Here is a 16995-nt window from a genome sequence, read left to right on the forward strand (position 1 = left end):
CTGACACATTTATTGAAAGCATTTCCTTTATTTCGGTATTTTTGGTACCTAAACAATATTAATAAACAATGGGTAAGACACGGTTTAACACTCCTATTTTAGCAAAACATTTCTTACGGGTTTAATACCAAACCTTTCCGCTGTCTTCATATGGAGTGATGGCATATAACGCTGTTGATGGTGATCCGTCCGTCGAATGGAGACACTAAGCCTTCAGTAGACCCCTTATTCGATAGGAGCAGGCTTTGTACAGACACCGGGTTTCACCCTCTCCCTCACCCAGACGCGCAGGCCGCCCATGGGTGTCAAATAGAAGACTTACACCAGCCGACCTGAACATATGTTCGGGCACTCCTGACACTTAAAACCATAAAATAAATAAATAAATAAATAAATAAATAAATAAATAAATAAATAAATAAATAAATAAATAAATAAATAAATAAGCTTCTTCTATCCTTGGTTACTAATGGTTACTATTCTGTTGAAGGTTTTTTTTTTTAAGTTAGAAAGAACATGGTAAAATCCTGTTGTGCTTCCTGTACTATACACTGTGAAACAATTAATTTACTGCGTACGCATTCTATTTGATAAACTTTGGTGACTACTCCGATGTACGAGCAATGAACTGAGCCTTGAAAGAGGATCGAAGAGATCATGGCCCTGGAATAGGTGTCAAGCCAGCACTTTCCTAAAATTGAAAACGGGTATTTCAGTGAAAATTAATTCAAGGATGGTGAACTGCGGGATTGAAATCCATCCTCCCGAATCCATAATATATTAGCTACACCGGCTAATTTTTCAACGCCCGGAGATAATGTTAAATATTTTAAAAAGAGTCTTCTTACACTACATTCACTGAATAAAGTGTACTTCACAGAGATACGAGTGAAATGTTGCTATAGATCTGTCGCTCCATATTGAATGAGATTATCAATAAAAGCCACAAGGTTAACAAAAATTACTTTCTAATACTGACCTCTCTTTCAATCAGTCTATATCAGGACTTTCACATTACGTAACAAGGATAGGTTATCTGAAACGGCAAGTTAGAAGTGCCATAGTACAGTCCCGACAAAATATTAATCAACTAATGCCCTACAATGTTATGATTCTGCAACAAACTTTATCGGATGAACATAATTTATTTATACTGTATTTTAAATCATGTCTTCACGGAATCCAATAGATGTGCATTTACTCCCTGTAAAATTTTAATTACGGTCACAGTGACATGCAGAGATCGTGGCATCCCAGGAGTTTACAACATCAATTCCAGGAACATTCTGGGGTAGACCCATACTTCCACGACACTAAACTAGACTTCGCTCGAAATACAAAATTACAGTTTCATACACTTGAATAGACAACACAAGCATGCATACACTTCTCAAAATTTAATTGTAGTGCCAAGAGAGAATTACTGGTCGTTTGAGTTGATTTTGGAGATAGAGTTACGTAAACACCAAGCAAATGCTGGGGTTTTACCTTAATCAAGGCAACGGGCACTAGCTTCCCAAACTCATCCCTTTCCCATCCTTGCGTCGCCGAAAATCTTCGATACGTTAGTGCGATGTTAAACCACTAGTAAAAACAAAATGCCAATTTCAAGCCGATTTGATTGTCTATTCGGCACTTTCCATGTTATTGGTCGAGGACGAACGACCTCAAGTGAACGGAGCACAGTGGAGCTTAGCTGACTTGCAGTCTGTGAAGTTTTTCCCCTCTCAAATATGCCTGGATCAGAAGGAAAAGCACGGTATCAACGACTGTCACAGTTTGAGAGGGGTCAGATAATTGGCCTGCGAACGAGGAGTTATCTTTAATCAGTGAAGATTCTAGTGTTGTCTGGCGTTCTTCTACGGTACAGTATGCGTAGCAGCTGTGGTCAAATGAAGGCTAGATCTTGAATACGACCTAACCGACGCATTACACTGCGGGAGGATCGATACATCATTTGGATGGCTCGCAATTCGAGCAACTATGACAACCCACGAAGCCCTACAAACAAAATTGGTAATCGTCTGCGTACGAGCGCGTGTCTGAGAGACATATCGTCGTTGCTCCTAGAAAAACCGCTATGTGATAATATTTCAGCTTAGACCTCAGACCAGAAATATTCTGTCATCTACGGTTCAGTATTGCATGACCTTATATCAAAGAACTTTCCTTCTACATTAAGTGATACATGTGCTGCGGGTCAGTATTTCTCCCCTCGACATGATCACAATAACGGTATGTTCCACTGACCCCTTAAGATCACAACACATGGAAGATAGCGGCCGTGGTCTTAATTCAAGTCCACTTCCAGCATTTATCTGGCGTGAAAACTTTCTTCAGGGCTACCGACAGTGGGGTTCAAACCGACCACCTCCGAATGCAAGCCGGTCTCCGGTGATGAATTGCAATCGTACAACCTTGTTATTTATCGCGATCTTCAGGCGACTAGAGACAGCCGTCGTTAAAGTCCTCGATTATTACAACTGGCATTGAAAGGAAATAAATATTTCTTATTCACTGATAGAATAATATTACTTGGCTTCCGGACAGCACTAATTAACACATTCAGCTCCATTAGCACAAGCGCATAGTGAAAATCCTGTTTTAAACATTCTCAACTTGAATAACGGTACTCGTATGCTACGACACTACGATTAGCTTTCACTCGGCGATTGGCAAAACCTTGAGTAGAACCGGTGCCTACAGGTGGTCTACGACATAACTGTCAAGTCTTCTTCCGGAAAACGAAAGTAAACACAATGTTTACGGATTAGAATGTCAGTGAACCTAACAATTCATAGTCGTGAAGACATTGATAATATGTTCTAGTTTCTGCAAAATATCTAAAGTACATCCCAATACAGAAATTCTAAAATATACCACAAATCAAATCAAAAGTATATTTCTATATTAAAGGTCACATAGACATATCATATAACGAAGAAGGACACCGCGCAGCTACTTACTGGTTCGATTCCAGATCCCAAAGTAACATAATAATAATAATAATAATAATAATAATAATAATAATAATATCTAACTAACTATACATTTACGGTTTTTGGAGACTCTGAGGTGTCGAAATTCAGCCCCGCAGGAGTTCTTTTACATGTCAGTAAATCCACCGACACGAGGCTGACGTATTTGAGCACCTTCAAATACAACCGGACCGAGCCAGGATCGAACCTGCCAAGTTGGGGTCAGAAAGCCAGCGCCTCAACCGTCTGAGTTATTCAGCCCAGCCCCGGCACTGTCAGTCGATAGTTACTCGTAAAGGTGTGATAGGTAGAACCCCAAGATTAAGGGGGAAAATTCCAGGAACATATGATATTAATATCATATTGAACGCATATTATTATTATTATTATTATTATTATTATTATTATTATTATTATTATTATTATTATTATTATTATTATTATTATTATTATTATTATTGTCCGGCTTCTTGACTGAAAGGTCACCAGTGAGGCCTTCGGTTCATCAGAGTTCGAGACTAGATTGCTGGCCGGATCGGAGATTTTTATCTCGTCTCGTTAATTCCTCTGGCTCGGGGACTGTGTCTTTGTGTTGGTATAAATACACACCTCTTCATACACACAACACGCTACCAATCGCTATAGAAACACTCAAGAGTGAGTACCTTCCACAGAGGGTTGATTTCAGGAAGGGCATCCGGCCATTAAATATAGCCAAGTCTATGCCCGAGAACCGACCCAGATTATGAGGAAAGCAGTGGAAGAAGAATCGTGACCAATAACAACTTGCCACATTACAAAATGGTCAAACAGTATGAGATACAGGGGAGGAATGCCAATACGACTAGAGTCGAAATAAATCGAAAACTCAAGGTTGCCGTTTTGATCTCGACTCAGTCTGGTGATATTTGAAGGTGCTCAAATATACCAGCCACATGTGGGCAGATTTACTGACACACAGAACTCCCGTGGGACAAAATTTCCAGTATTCTAGCATCTCTGAAAACAGTTTTGTAGAAAGACTCGCTCTTCATTGGAAGCTCACTTCATCATGTATACTAGTGCAGATTCTGCCTATCCATATGCTGTAAATGTGAATTTAGCCTCGCGAGACCAACTGAGGAACTGTTGATACCAGGGGCAGCGGACTTGGTCGCAAGAGCCAAGTAATAGGCTGAAGATGTCGTCAAAATGACCACCTGAAATCCAGTATCTGCTGACCGTCTGGCTGGACAGAAGGGTTTTATTTGATTTACGTCACACCGACACACCGTCGCACCGTCTTGTGGCGAAGATGGGATAGGAAAGGGCTAGGACTGGGAAGGAAACTACCAAGACCTAAGATACAGCCCCAGCATATGCTGGTATGAAAATGGGAAACCACAGAAAAGCATTTTCTGAACTGCTGACAACGGCGAGTTTTTTTTACAGGCTGATGTCATCATATAGCTTTGTCAAATCTCTTATGCATCATTCCTATGTATCTTCCTTCCGTCATCCTAATCAATTTGGATAAAGAAAGATACATCTCTACCGGGCGACTTGGCCGTGCGGTTAGAGGCGCGCAGCTGTGAGCTTGCATCCTGGAGATAGTGAATTCGAACCCCACTGTCGGCAGCCCTGAAGATGGTTTTCCGTGATTTCCCATTTTCACACCAGACAAATGCTGGGGTTGTTCCTTAATTAAGGCCATAGCCGCTTCCTTCCCTATCCTAGGCCTTTCCTATCGACGCCATAAGACCTATCTGTGTCGGTGCGATTGTAAAAAAAAAAGGAGAGAAAATAATTTCTTGAAAATTCGCATTGTCTCTCCTAACTGCTTCAGTGGCCAGTAGATGTTAAAATTATATTGTCCACTCAGACAGTCCCTTCCGCTCCTTCTAAATTCAGCTCCATTCCTACAATCTTACTGGCGGACCGAGTGGCTTAGATGGTTGAGGCGCTGGCCTTCTGCCCTAACTTGCAAGTTCGATCCTGGCTCAGTCCGGTGGTATTTGAAGGTACTCAAATACGTCAGCCTCGTGTCGGTAGATTTACCCATGACTGAGTTCAATCGGTGGTTCCACACTTCAACCGCGTTATTTGTCCTGTGTCTCCTTTAGTAGCAGTTCCACAGTTCCGTCCCTTCCGGTCCCGTTGCGTTGCCCTAGGCACATACGAAACACGACTCATTATCCTGTTTACTGATCCGTGAAACCATCGCGGACCAACTGTAGCAATTTTTCTACGAATTTCGCTTTCGAATGAACTGCAGCTCGGACGAAACACTACGTAACCTTTCGGAGGGATCAAGATTATTCCGCTTCCACCCCCTGTGGGTGGGGACAGTACAATACATCCCTGCCCTTCGTAAGAGGCGACAGAATGAGCAACCCGCAGGTCTCTCAACGTGGGAGCGTAGGTTGGTGTTAACGGTGCCCCTAGCTGAGTCTAGCGTTGTTCCAGTTCCTTATGTCAGGCTCCTCACGTAAATCTTCTCTGTCCAACCTGCCTTGGTCAACTCTTCTTTCTTTCCTTCCGACCCTGATGATCTTAGGTTTGCAAGGCATAGGGTGGCTTTCATTTTCACGCCCTTTCACTTCCCTTTATTTTGCCGATACCTTCGAAAAGTCGTCCTGATTGTGATTAGAGATATAAGAGAGGATGGTTTCCCAGCTGTACTTTCTCTTAAAACAATAATCACCACCACTACTAGCTTCTTCAGAAGCTGTAAACAAGAGCTGATATGTTGTTATTTCGACTCTAAAGCAACAGTCACCGATCATTACGATAATAAATTGCGGGAGAGATTGGGCTCAACGTTGGTGTATAAATCGAACGCACCCTGGGGAGAAATACTGTGCTTATTACACCTACATTACTTGGATTATAAAAGGTAAGGTAAGGTGTATTCTGCCCGAAGGCAGGTCCGAACCTCCGCAGAGGTGTGCCTGAGCGGTAGTTTACGTACGGTAGGGTGGCCAGTTCCTTTGCGCTCCTCCATTCCCTTACCTCCCTCCAACCGACAGCGCGCGGCAGCCCATCCAAATCTTGACCACGTCCAATATTGCTTAACTTCGGAGATCTCACGGGATCCGGTGTTTTAACACGGCTGCGGCCGTCGGCGTTATAAAAGGAAGGTTGGTTATACATTAAAATAAAAAGAACAACCGCTATTTTGATATTAATTTCTCCGATAGAGCAAAATTGGGCTGATAGGACCAAATAAAGGAAAAGCCACCAATGATTAAGGCATAAGTGTCTGAGATTGGTAAAATCAGATGTGACGGCACTAGCCTAAGTGTCTGAATGGAACGACTACTAAAATGTTTTCATTTCGTGACGCCCTCTCTCAGGTCAAGAGATGTGTTGCGATGATCTGACGTGCGGAGAAGGTGAGCGGCCGTGGGTTATACAAGGAACTTTTTTTTTGCTAGTTGTTTTACGTCGCACCGACACAGATAGGTCTTATGGCGACGATGGGGCAGGGAAGGGCTAGGAGTGGGAAGGAAGCGGCCGTGGCCTTAATTAAGGTAAGCCCCAGCATTTGCCTGGTGTGAAAATGGGAAACCACGGAAAACCATTTTCAGGGCTGCCGACAGTGGGGTTCGAACCTACTATCTCCCGAATACTGGATACTGGCCGCACTTAAGCGGCTGCAGCTATCGAGCTCGGTATAAAAGGAACTGTCCCATCATTCGCCTTAGTGAGGATAATGGACACTATCAGGACAGCCAACGGTGGGACCAGCCCATTCCCTCTGTGGGTGGGGGCGGTAGAATAACACACACGGGAAGTCGTAAGAGGCGGCTAAAAAGGGCCCCAGGGGCTCTCAACTTGGGAGCGTGGGTGGGTGACCACGGAGCCCTTATCTGAGCCCTGGCATTGCTTCCACTTACTTGTGCCAGGCTCCTCACTTTCATAGGCCTATATCCTACCCGACCTCCCTTGGTCAACTCTTGTTCTTTTCCGACCCCGAAAGTATTAGAGCACTCGAGGCCTAGGGAGTCTTTCATTTTCACGACCTTTGTGGCCCTTATCTTTCCTTGGCCGATACCTTCATTTTTGAAAGTATCGGTCCCTTTCAATTTTCTCTCTCTGATTACTGTTATATAGAGGATAGTTGGCTAGGTGTACTTCCTCTTAAAACAATAATCACCACCACCACCACCTGGGACCAGCCCACCGCCTCACTAGTACAGAACTTTAAAGCCACGGTACAGCCGTGGCCGCTCCTAGCCGAAGCTATACACTGCTCTGTTCTGAATGGGAGGAAAGCCGGCCCCTTTATCTACGTGACTGTGGGGCTCACTGCGAATGGCTACTCTCTCCCACCCACGATCCTCGCGTTCCAGACTTCCTACAAGTAGTTATAAACACAACATTATCTACAAATGAATGAAAATTAAGCCTTAATGATGGGTAAGTTAACGAGTAAAACCAATAAAACTACTGTATAATAGAAACTTTCTCTTAACTATAAATTTGCACAGAAAATCCATTTGGTCTCTGGTCAGTCACTCTCCCCCAGAATTCAGGAGTTCACAATAAACGAAAGCAAAAAAAGTTTGTAATTTTTTGTGATTTCAAACTTTTGTTTTCTACTTGCTTAACGCTGCACTAACACAACGAAAGTTTTTAGCGACGGAGGGGTTGGGAAAGGGCTAGGACTGGAAAGATAGCAGCAGTGGTCTTAATTAAGGTACAGCTCCAGCATTTGTCTGGTGTGAAAATGGGAAACCACGGAAACCATCTTCAGGGCTGCCGAGGTGGGATTCGAACCCACTATCTCCCGAATGCAAGCTTACAGCTGCGCGACCCTAACCGCGCGTCCAACTCACTCGGTATAATAATAATAATAATTTATTATAATTAATTCAAATCTTTTGATCACTGACCTGGTAACTATGTTTTATGTAGAATTCAAACCATCATGACGTGATTTACCAAATCAGAAATTTCATGTGCTATAGCAGACACCAAGAGGACTAGAAAAACTCATATTGAGCAAAGTAAATCCAGCGCCAATTGCCAACGATAGAGCAAACTACATGCCATGATAAATGTAATCGTCAGTTTGATGGAACGTGGTAGGTTGTTTCAGAAGAAACCGACAGCCATTAAAAACTATAAAGTAATAGATGGGTCCATTTACAAACCAGTACTTGTTGTTAGTAGTAGCACTGTACTACCATTCGCGAGTTGTTTTTGTCGTATATTAGTTGTTGCTTCACTAGGGCAGGAGACACCGTGGCCATCAGTGTCCTGCAAGTACAGTAGAGAGAGTGTGACAGAGTGCCTGTGTTGTAATTTGTATTACTGTTATGCACGATTATTGCAACTGCAACTGATAACCTTACTATTCCTTGTCCAGAATCATCAGTTATATTTTGGACTAGGAATAAAAATACTTTTCCGAAGGAGAGTGGAAATTCTCCATGAAAATTCATACTCAACTAACATAGAAACCAAGATTTTATGCAAACATAAAAGGCAACATTTTTTCACTTAAAGTTTGCCGTAGTCAAATACAACACATAAGAGACAAAGTCGTGACATGCAATGAGGATTACAAAAGAGGCGCGAAAATCACGCATTAACGTTCTCTGACCTTGTCCTACACCTTGTTGAGTAAGTCTCTGTGTATTATCTAACTTTTATCGCTTGGAATTCAAGAGATAAACTAGATAGTCAATTAACCATACCTGGAACCTTGCTCTAGGTTGGATTAAAATTCACAGTCGTAAGCCAGGCGGAGTGGATCAGACTGTAGAAGCACTGGCCTTCGGAGCCTATAAAGCTTACAGGTTCGATCCCGGCTCATTCCAAAGGTATTTGGATGTGCTCTAGTACGCCGGCCTCATGTTACGGGTTTACCGGAATATAAATTAACTCCCGAAGGAGTGGAAGTGGGAGGGGGGGGGGGGAATACTGGCATTTCGACGTCTCCGAAAACCGTAAAAGTAGATGGTGGAATGTAAAACCAATAAAGTTATTCACAGTTGTGACTTGTAGATTCAATCCTTACTTCCATCCAAATATACAGCATAACTCCGAATGTCTTTCTTTCTTTCTTTCTTTCTTTCTTTCTTTCTTTCTTTATGTGTTTATTTATTTAGCCGGCCCCGCGATGTAGGGGTAGCGTGCCTGCCTCTCACTCGGAGGTCCCGGGTTCGATTTCCGGCCAGGTCAGGGATTTTTACCTGGACCTGAGGGCTGGTTCGAGGTCCACTCAGTCTACGTGATTAGAATTGAGGAGCTATCTGACGGTGAGATAGCGGCCCCGGTCAAGAAAGCCAAGAATAACGGCCGAGAGGATTCGTCGTGCTGACCACACGACACCTCGTAATCTGCAGGCCTTCGGGCTGAGCAGCGGTCGCTTGGTAGGCCAAGGCCCTTCAAGAGCTGTAGTGCCATGGGGTTTGGTTTTTATTTTATTTTTATTTTTTATTATATTTATTTATTTATTTATTTATTTCGCATAAAAACTGATTGACCGATCGAGCTCATATTTGATAAGCTTATAGCTAGTACCTTCGGTTAACGTATAGACTACTTACTATCACCAAATACACTAGAGACAATACACGACACTTCCGGATTTAGCCTTGTTAAAATAGGAGAAAATTCGCAAGTGGCGCTCCTGGTGGCGTGACCTGGAAATTCGCGCTAAATTCAAATATCAATGGAAATGCATATACGCAAATGGATAAATAAATTAGTCTAGAAAGAAAGTGTCATTAAGATATTAACTTCAAAGTTACTAAGGCAATTCTGGATAAATGAATGAAGAATTATTTAACACGTATTTGCTATCATGAAGTCTCTTAACGGTGCCATGCAGAGAGAGGAAATGTCAAGCAAGTCAGAGGAAACCTTAAAAGTGAATACGCTACTTAAAACATTAGTCATATTAAAAAATGTAGCCACCGAAATGTACTTCGAATTCAGATTCCTACAAAAAGTGTATATGCACTTTCTTCCTAATTCTAACAGTTTTTCAAACAAAATGCTTTTTTCTATGTTTTGACACATGCTTTATCCAATAGAAATAAAAATAGCAAGTAACCTGTTAGTCTTACGAACAAAAAGAGCATACATGTACTGTTTGTATGTCCAACTCTTGTCCCGTTTCTCTACGGGGTCGGATATGAAATGAAATAAATCTTCGTAGCGAATTTTTACGACCGGGTGCCCTTCTTGACGGCAACCTCATCAGAGGATTTAATGAGATGAAATGAATGACCTGGTATATTATAGTAGAAAGGTATATGATAAAGCCAGGTGCCGTCCCCCTCCGTCGAACGAATCACTATCAATAGCATCATATGCCCTCACTCCGTATGAACATTGCGGAGAGGTATTGGAATTGAATCCAGGCTTTTCGCACGCAATCGAGTGATTAGAAATTTCATACCACGACCTTTCCCACCCTGCCGGCCAGTAGTCTTATGGTGAAAATGTTTTCGACCAACGGGACTCTTAACCGACTAACCACGGCCTTAACAATCGTGCCCACCAGACGGGGAAAAGGAGCATACATAAATGATTTAAAATTACATACCTTATACAAATGCTCCTATGCGTTTTCTTGGCGACCGAAACGATTTGCCAGAAAACTGCATTTTTAGGTGTCAGAGAAGCATTTCGGATGCGGTCGAGGGCACTCATACGTCCACCACGGAATCGGAGAAACTGTAGGTGTTGTACCAATGGACCAATGTTCTAAAAACCTCCAAAAATCTCTTGAAAATGAACTACGCGGTAAGGAACAGAATTTAATGCTCATAATTAATATATGCTAAAATGTCCGACTCATTGGCTGAATGGTCAGCGTTGAGGCCTTCCTGTCAGAGGGCCCCGTTTCGATTCCCGGCTGGGTCGGGGATTTTAATCGCCAAATTCAGACAACACACCACACTACCAAACACCACAGAAACACGTAACAGTGATTACATTCCCCGACATATGGTTGGCATCAGGAAGGGCATCCGCAGCCGCGCCCCCACAGGCGTGGGAAAATCGGTAGAATAATAATAATAATAATAATAATAATAATAATAATAATAATAATAATAATAATAATATATGCTAAAATGTGTACTTTCGATCAGTGGAATCGCCTTAAGAAGTGTTGTTTTTTTTTTGTTTTTTTTTGCTAGGGGCTTTACGTCGCACCGACACAGATAGGTCTTATGGCGACGATGGGATGGGAAAGGCCTAGGAGTTGGAAGGAAGCGGCCGTGGCCTTAATTAAGGTACAGCCCCAGCATTTGCCTGGTGTGAAAATGGGAAACCACGGAAAACCATCTTCAGGGCTGCCGATAGTGGGATTCGAACCTACTATCTCCCGGATGCAAGCTCACAGCCGCGCGCCTCTACGCGCACGGCCAACTCGCCCGGTTTAAGAAGTGTTAAACTAGAGTTTCTTCTAGGTCAGTTTCAGCTCGCTTGGGTGCGGCGAGGCAAGGCGAGACGGAAGAATCAGCCCTCCTAAAAATAAAAAAGGAAAGAAAAAAAACTCGTGCGATGACGAAGGCAAGGATTAAGGAAAGGTAACCCGCTACTCAAAGGACCGGATTTCTCTCATTTTTGTCTCACAGAAAAGCTGACGCAAACTACCATTGGTTGAAATTCACGTCAAACTGGACATAATTCCACGCGTGCGAGGCTGTGGGTAAACGCTATTCTGTTCATATATTTAAACTAAATATATGGGTGTTTGAAAGATAATTATTTATATGGCCATCATGTACGGAGTTGGCGCCATGTTCTGACACTTGGCTTCCTCGTATTCAGATAATTGCAGCTCATCCTTCTGTCCATGTGTAATAATGAGAAAAGTGTAAATTGGTTCTGTTTTATTTATCAGCAAAGGGCATCATGGTCAACAGCCCCATATGTTGTAAAAAGAAAATCTTCGTGTGTCATTCGTATAGTATCCAATTACTGTGTACGACGTAAATGAATGGAATTATCTAAAAAATCAGAACAGACTGACAGAAGCCAATTCTGATCAGTTGTGTTGATAGTTTTCTTCAATTACCGAGAATATTAAAAAAAAATGTCAATCTTCCGTTCCAACAAATTTACATTAAATATGAATAGAAGTATCTATTTACCAAAAATTGTGGTACAACGTAAGGATGGAAGATGACTGAGCGAGCCCCAACTTACATCTTGGTGTCTCCATCTCCATGGAGGTTATGAGGGTGTTTGGGGGTTGTAGTGGGGATGTGGAGGAGAGGCATATGGGTCTCTGGTAGGACCCCAACTAGAGTGTGGTTCCAGTGTGTGGGACCCTCACCAGGGTTACCTGATTCAAGAACGGGAAAAAATCCAAAGAAAAGCAGCTCAATTTGTTCTGGGTGATTTCCAACAAAAGAGTAGCGTTACAAAAATGTTGCAAAGTTTGGGCTGGGAAGAATTGGGAGAACGAAGACTAGCTGCTCGACTAAGTGGTATGTTCCGAGCTGTCAGCAGAGAGATGGCGTGGAACGACATTAGTAGACGAATAAGTTTGAGTGGCGTCTTTAAAAGTAGGAAAGATCACAATATGAAGATAAAGTTGGAATTCAAGAGGACAAAAAATTGGGGCAAATATTCATTTATAGGAAGGGGAGTTAGGGATTGGAATAACTTACCGAGAGAGATGTTCAATAAATTTCTAATTTCTTTGAAATCATTTAAGGAAAAGCTTCCGAGCTCGATAGCTACAGTCACTTAAGTGCGGCCAGCATCCAGTAATCGGGATATAGTGGCTTCGAGCCCCACTGTCGACAGCCCTGAAAATGGTTTTCCGTAGTGTTCCGTTTTCTCACCAGGCAAGTGCCGGGGCTGTACCTTAGTTAAGGCCACGGCCGCTTCCTTCCACTTCCTAGGCCTCCCCTATCCCATCGTCGCCATAAGGACTAACTGTGTCGGTGCAACGTAAAGCAAATGGCATTTAAGAAAAGGCTAGGAAAACAACAGATAGGGAATCTGCCACCTGGGCGACTGCCCTAAATGCAGATCAGTATTGATTGATTGATTGATAAATTATGTACTGAGAGTGAGTATGTAAGTATTTACACACACCAGTAGCGGCTCACCCCACCCCTCACCCCCAGTTTAATTCACGTAAATAAAGATCACCCTAAAGCAGTTGCTTGAAGTTATGCTTTGTACATTACGAAAGTTGTAATACACAATAATTTCGTGTGACTATTGTTAGTTTGCCTTGCAAGGCAGACACGACCCCCCACGCCCTTCCCGGACGAGGGTGGATGGTGTCTGCCGTGTATAGGAGGATCGAGTCTGTGGTGTGTAAGCTGCAGGAATGCTGGGGTTGCACAACCTTCCAGTCCACTAGCCAAGGGAAATAGCCACTAAAGATTAAAATCTCCGACTTGGCCAGGAATCGAACCCGTGGTCCTTTAAATGGGAGACCAGTACGCTGACAATTTAGCCAAGGAACTGGGCCGTATAAAAGCCAAGCCCAATGTTACAATGCTGTTTGTAACACATCATTTCTATACCTGAGAGCCAAGCCAACGTAAGCCACATTTCAGTAATTTTACAGGAGAGAGGAAAAACGTCAGTTGTAGAGCATTTTTGCTGCACTGTGGCTTAGGCAGTAAATGTTCATCATTGCTCTTGATATATTTTGTGTCATTTTGATCACCGAATACATTCATTAATATAATTTACACTTAAAATGGTTAATTATTATCTTATTGGCATAAAATAAAATGACAGTGGACTTGTGTGTGTATGCTCTAAAGTTTCATGAAATGTGACACGTTGGTTCAACTCTCAGGTATAGATTTTGCGAAATAATTCCACACCCACCTTGTCATTAATATTAAACTGTCGCTTAGAACAAGACATTAGTTAAATATAAAATTGTTCTTTCTGCACAGTAGCTCATTTTAATAAATACTCGTACAATACTCATGGAATTATTGAGAGTGAAATGAGTTATTTATAATGAATAAAGCATACAGGATTGATTAAACTGTGCCGCTATTTCCCTCTTGGACGTCTCAAAGAACCAGACTGCCAAAGGAAGCTACAGTGAGCTTCTGAATCTGAAACAAATGCACTTCGATTTGAAACACTTTTTAACAAAGTATAAACTCTACTTGGTTGTTATGGCAACCAACGGTAAACATGCACCTATCTATCGTGGCTTTGGAAGGAGCTTCAGGCTGCAGACCAAAGGCAAGCAGGAAGTTCGAACAATACAGTAGTGGACCCTTGCATATTCTCTTCCTATTAGTACCCCCAGGCAGTCTTAGTGGCTCCAAGTGAATACAATGCAGAAAGAAAACTGCCAAGCTGGAACATACTTCCAATATAGATATTTGGACAGAGCTTTGGCTCCATCCCAGGCCGCTATTGGCAAATACTTTGTCCATAAACCTTCCTGTACTTCGGCAATAGCTGAGGTATAATCGACCTGAACAGGCTAGTTGGAATCTGTCACCATTGTTTCAGCGTCCAATGTAACAAGTTCGATCCTGGCTCATTCCAGTGATATTTGAAGATGCTCATACACGTCAGTATCTCTCGGCAGATTTATTGGCACGTAGAAGAACACAGGAGGGACAACACTGTCGGTACCGCAGTAGTAGTTGGACGTAAAACTATATATATATATATTCGTAAGTTTCGGAAATCTTTATTCTTAAAATATATATTTGATCAATTTAATAGGTAGTTGATAGCAACGTGAAAAAATAATGGTGTGTTTGGTACCAACTCACTGAAAATATGAATTACGGTACGCGAAATATTTCAAGAGTAAAATCACAATTAATTTCTGGTGAAATATATTAAGCTAAAGAAAAACAAATCCAGTAAGGACAATACAGTCTGTCTCACTCTTCATTTCAAATATGTACAAATGTTTAGTATACGTACACATTTATGGTATTATATCAAGTATTTCCACTGTAATAGAGTGCTAAGCTACCACGAAAAACTAATCTGGCCGCGCTTACCAGGTCTCTTCGCGAGAATCCAAGCTAACTTCAAGTTGCGACTACGTGCAGTTTCCAGTATCATTCCTGGACAGAAAAGTAAGAGTATACTGTTGCCCTTTAATAGGAAGTGAAGACCTATTCATGAGATGGTCATTATTATTATTATTATTATTATTATTATCATCGTTTCTATGCTGTAGGCATGTTGTAATTCCTGTTTCGTGGTTTCCCATTTTCACACCAGGCAAATGCTGGGGCTATACCTTAATTAAGGCCACGGTCGCTTCCTTCCAACTCCTAGGCCTTTCCTATCCCATCGTCGCCATAAGACCTATCTGTGTCGGTACGACGTAAAGCCCCTAGAAAAAAAAAGTAATTCCTGTATGTCATAAGAGTGCGGGTATATCAGTGGTTTGTAGAGAACTAGGACTAGAAAGGTATGCCAGGATGTTGAATATAGTCTATTAATTGAGCATCCAAGAGTCCTCTGGAAGAGAAACAGCCATATGTATAGGTCCACAAACTCTAGTGTCAGTCTTCAGTGAGAACATTTATCGCGCTTTTCCTCGTGTTTCATTGAAACGCTGAGATGTTCCTTGTGCTGAGACCTAGGTCACTCTTCTCACAGATATCAATCTACATTTAAATTCCTATCCGATGTATCAAATACAATATTTCTCACATCTACAATGGTGAACATCCAGAAGAAAAAACTGTAATACATATACGATGGTGGCAGACTGGACATCTATAGAATTACATATTTTTCGAACCAACGGTATTATTATGCACATATCCCTTAATGGCAATACAATGAAGTAGGAAAACTGTAGGCTACTTACAATTTTATCGGAACTCAAACACGTGGCTGCTAACTCGCTGATAGTCCTGTCTCAGAAGTCGCAAAGAACTGATTGCAACGAGAGTCAGATATCGCAGAGAAATACAGCACTTATCACTACGAAGTTTCCGCAAGTGTAGTTCCCTACTTCACGTTTTCTGTTACCCCTTTCAACAACTTCACTCGGCACAAGCTCGTGCGCTGACTGAGCGCAAACACAGGTAGCATCCCAGTATAACTCTCACTTGGCTGCCTGATTCGGGAAAGCTCGGCTTTCTTCGGCTACGCACACGTGGTCTGCGACACGAATATGCCGGTTCGTAACTGTCAGCTCCACGCCCATAACGTCGCGCGCTAGAAACTAACGCGGTCGGTTCAGTCTATCACTCGAAAATACTACTACTATTACCACCACCACCACCACCACCTCCATGATAATTACAGTACCCATTTCGGTTCTTCCAAATGCTTATTATAGCTATGATTTAACTGCCAGGTAAAAGGAAGAAGACCGTTTGGAGGAGAAAGTGAAAAAATGCTGAAAGGGCAGAAACCGTCACTGTTGTTGGCCGGCCCCGCGGTGTAGGGGTAGCGAGCCTGCCTCTTACCCACAAGCCCCGGGTTCGATTCCCGGCCAGGTCAGGAATTTTTACCTGGATCTGAGGGCTGGTTCGAGGTCCACACCATTGAGGAGTTACCTGACGGCGAGATAGCGGGCCCTGTCCAGAGAGCCAAGAATAACGGTCGAGAGAATTCATCGTGGCGACCACACGACACCTCGTAATATGCACGTCTCCGGGTCTGTTGTGGTACAGGGTTTGGTTCTTTAACATTGCTGTTTGTTAGGTCATCAGCCCGGAGACTGGTTGAATCTTCAAATAGCCCCAGTGAATGTTAGGCGGTTATAAAGTAACTCCTCTGTGGTGTAGTGATTAGTGTGATTAGCTGCCACCCCCGAGGTACGGGTTCGATTCCCGGCTCTGCCACGAAATTTGAAAAGTGGTACGAGGGCTGGAACGGGGTCCACTCAGCCTCGGGAGGTCAACTGAGTAGAGGCGGGTTCGATTCCCACCTCAGCCATCCTGGACGTGGTTTTCCGTGGTTTCCCACTTCCCTTCTAGGCAAATGCCGGGATGGTACCTAACTTAAGGCCACGGCCGCTTCCTTCCCACTTCCTTATCTATCCCTTCCAATCTTCCAATCCCCCACAAGGCCCCTGTTCAGCATAGCA

The 16995-nt window shown here is 42.7% G+C and overlaps 1 protein-coding gene across 4 annotated transcripts in view; it reads right to left on the bottom strand.

Annotated features, from left to right (window-relative positions):
- Positions 1 to 15955, bottom strand: part of Hmgcr (HMG coenzyme A reductase) — a 239892-nt gene extending 223937 nt beyond the window's left edge. For 3 of the 4 annotated variants that reach the window (XM_067157567.2, XM_067157573.2, XM_067157590.2), the window contains exon 1: positions 15766 to 15955. The gene's annotated coding sequence lies outside the window, so the exon portion shown is untranslated. The remainder of the gene's footprint in view (positions 1 to 15765) is intronic. The other variant, XM_067157581.2, reaches the window with a different exon arrangement.
- Positions 15956 to 16995: the final 1040 nt, after the last annotated feature.

This window comes from Anabrus simplex, chromosome 1 (genome assembly GCF_040414725.1).
Source record: "Anabrus simplex isolate iqAnaSimp1 chromosome 1, ASM4041472v1, whole genome shotgun sequence".
Lineage (NCBI taxonomy): Eukaryota > Metazoa > Arthropoda > Insecta > Orthoptera > Tettigoniidae > Anabrus > Anabrus simplex.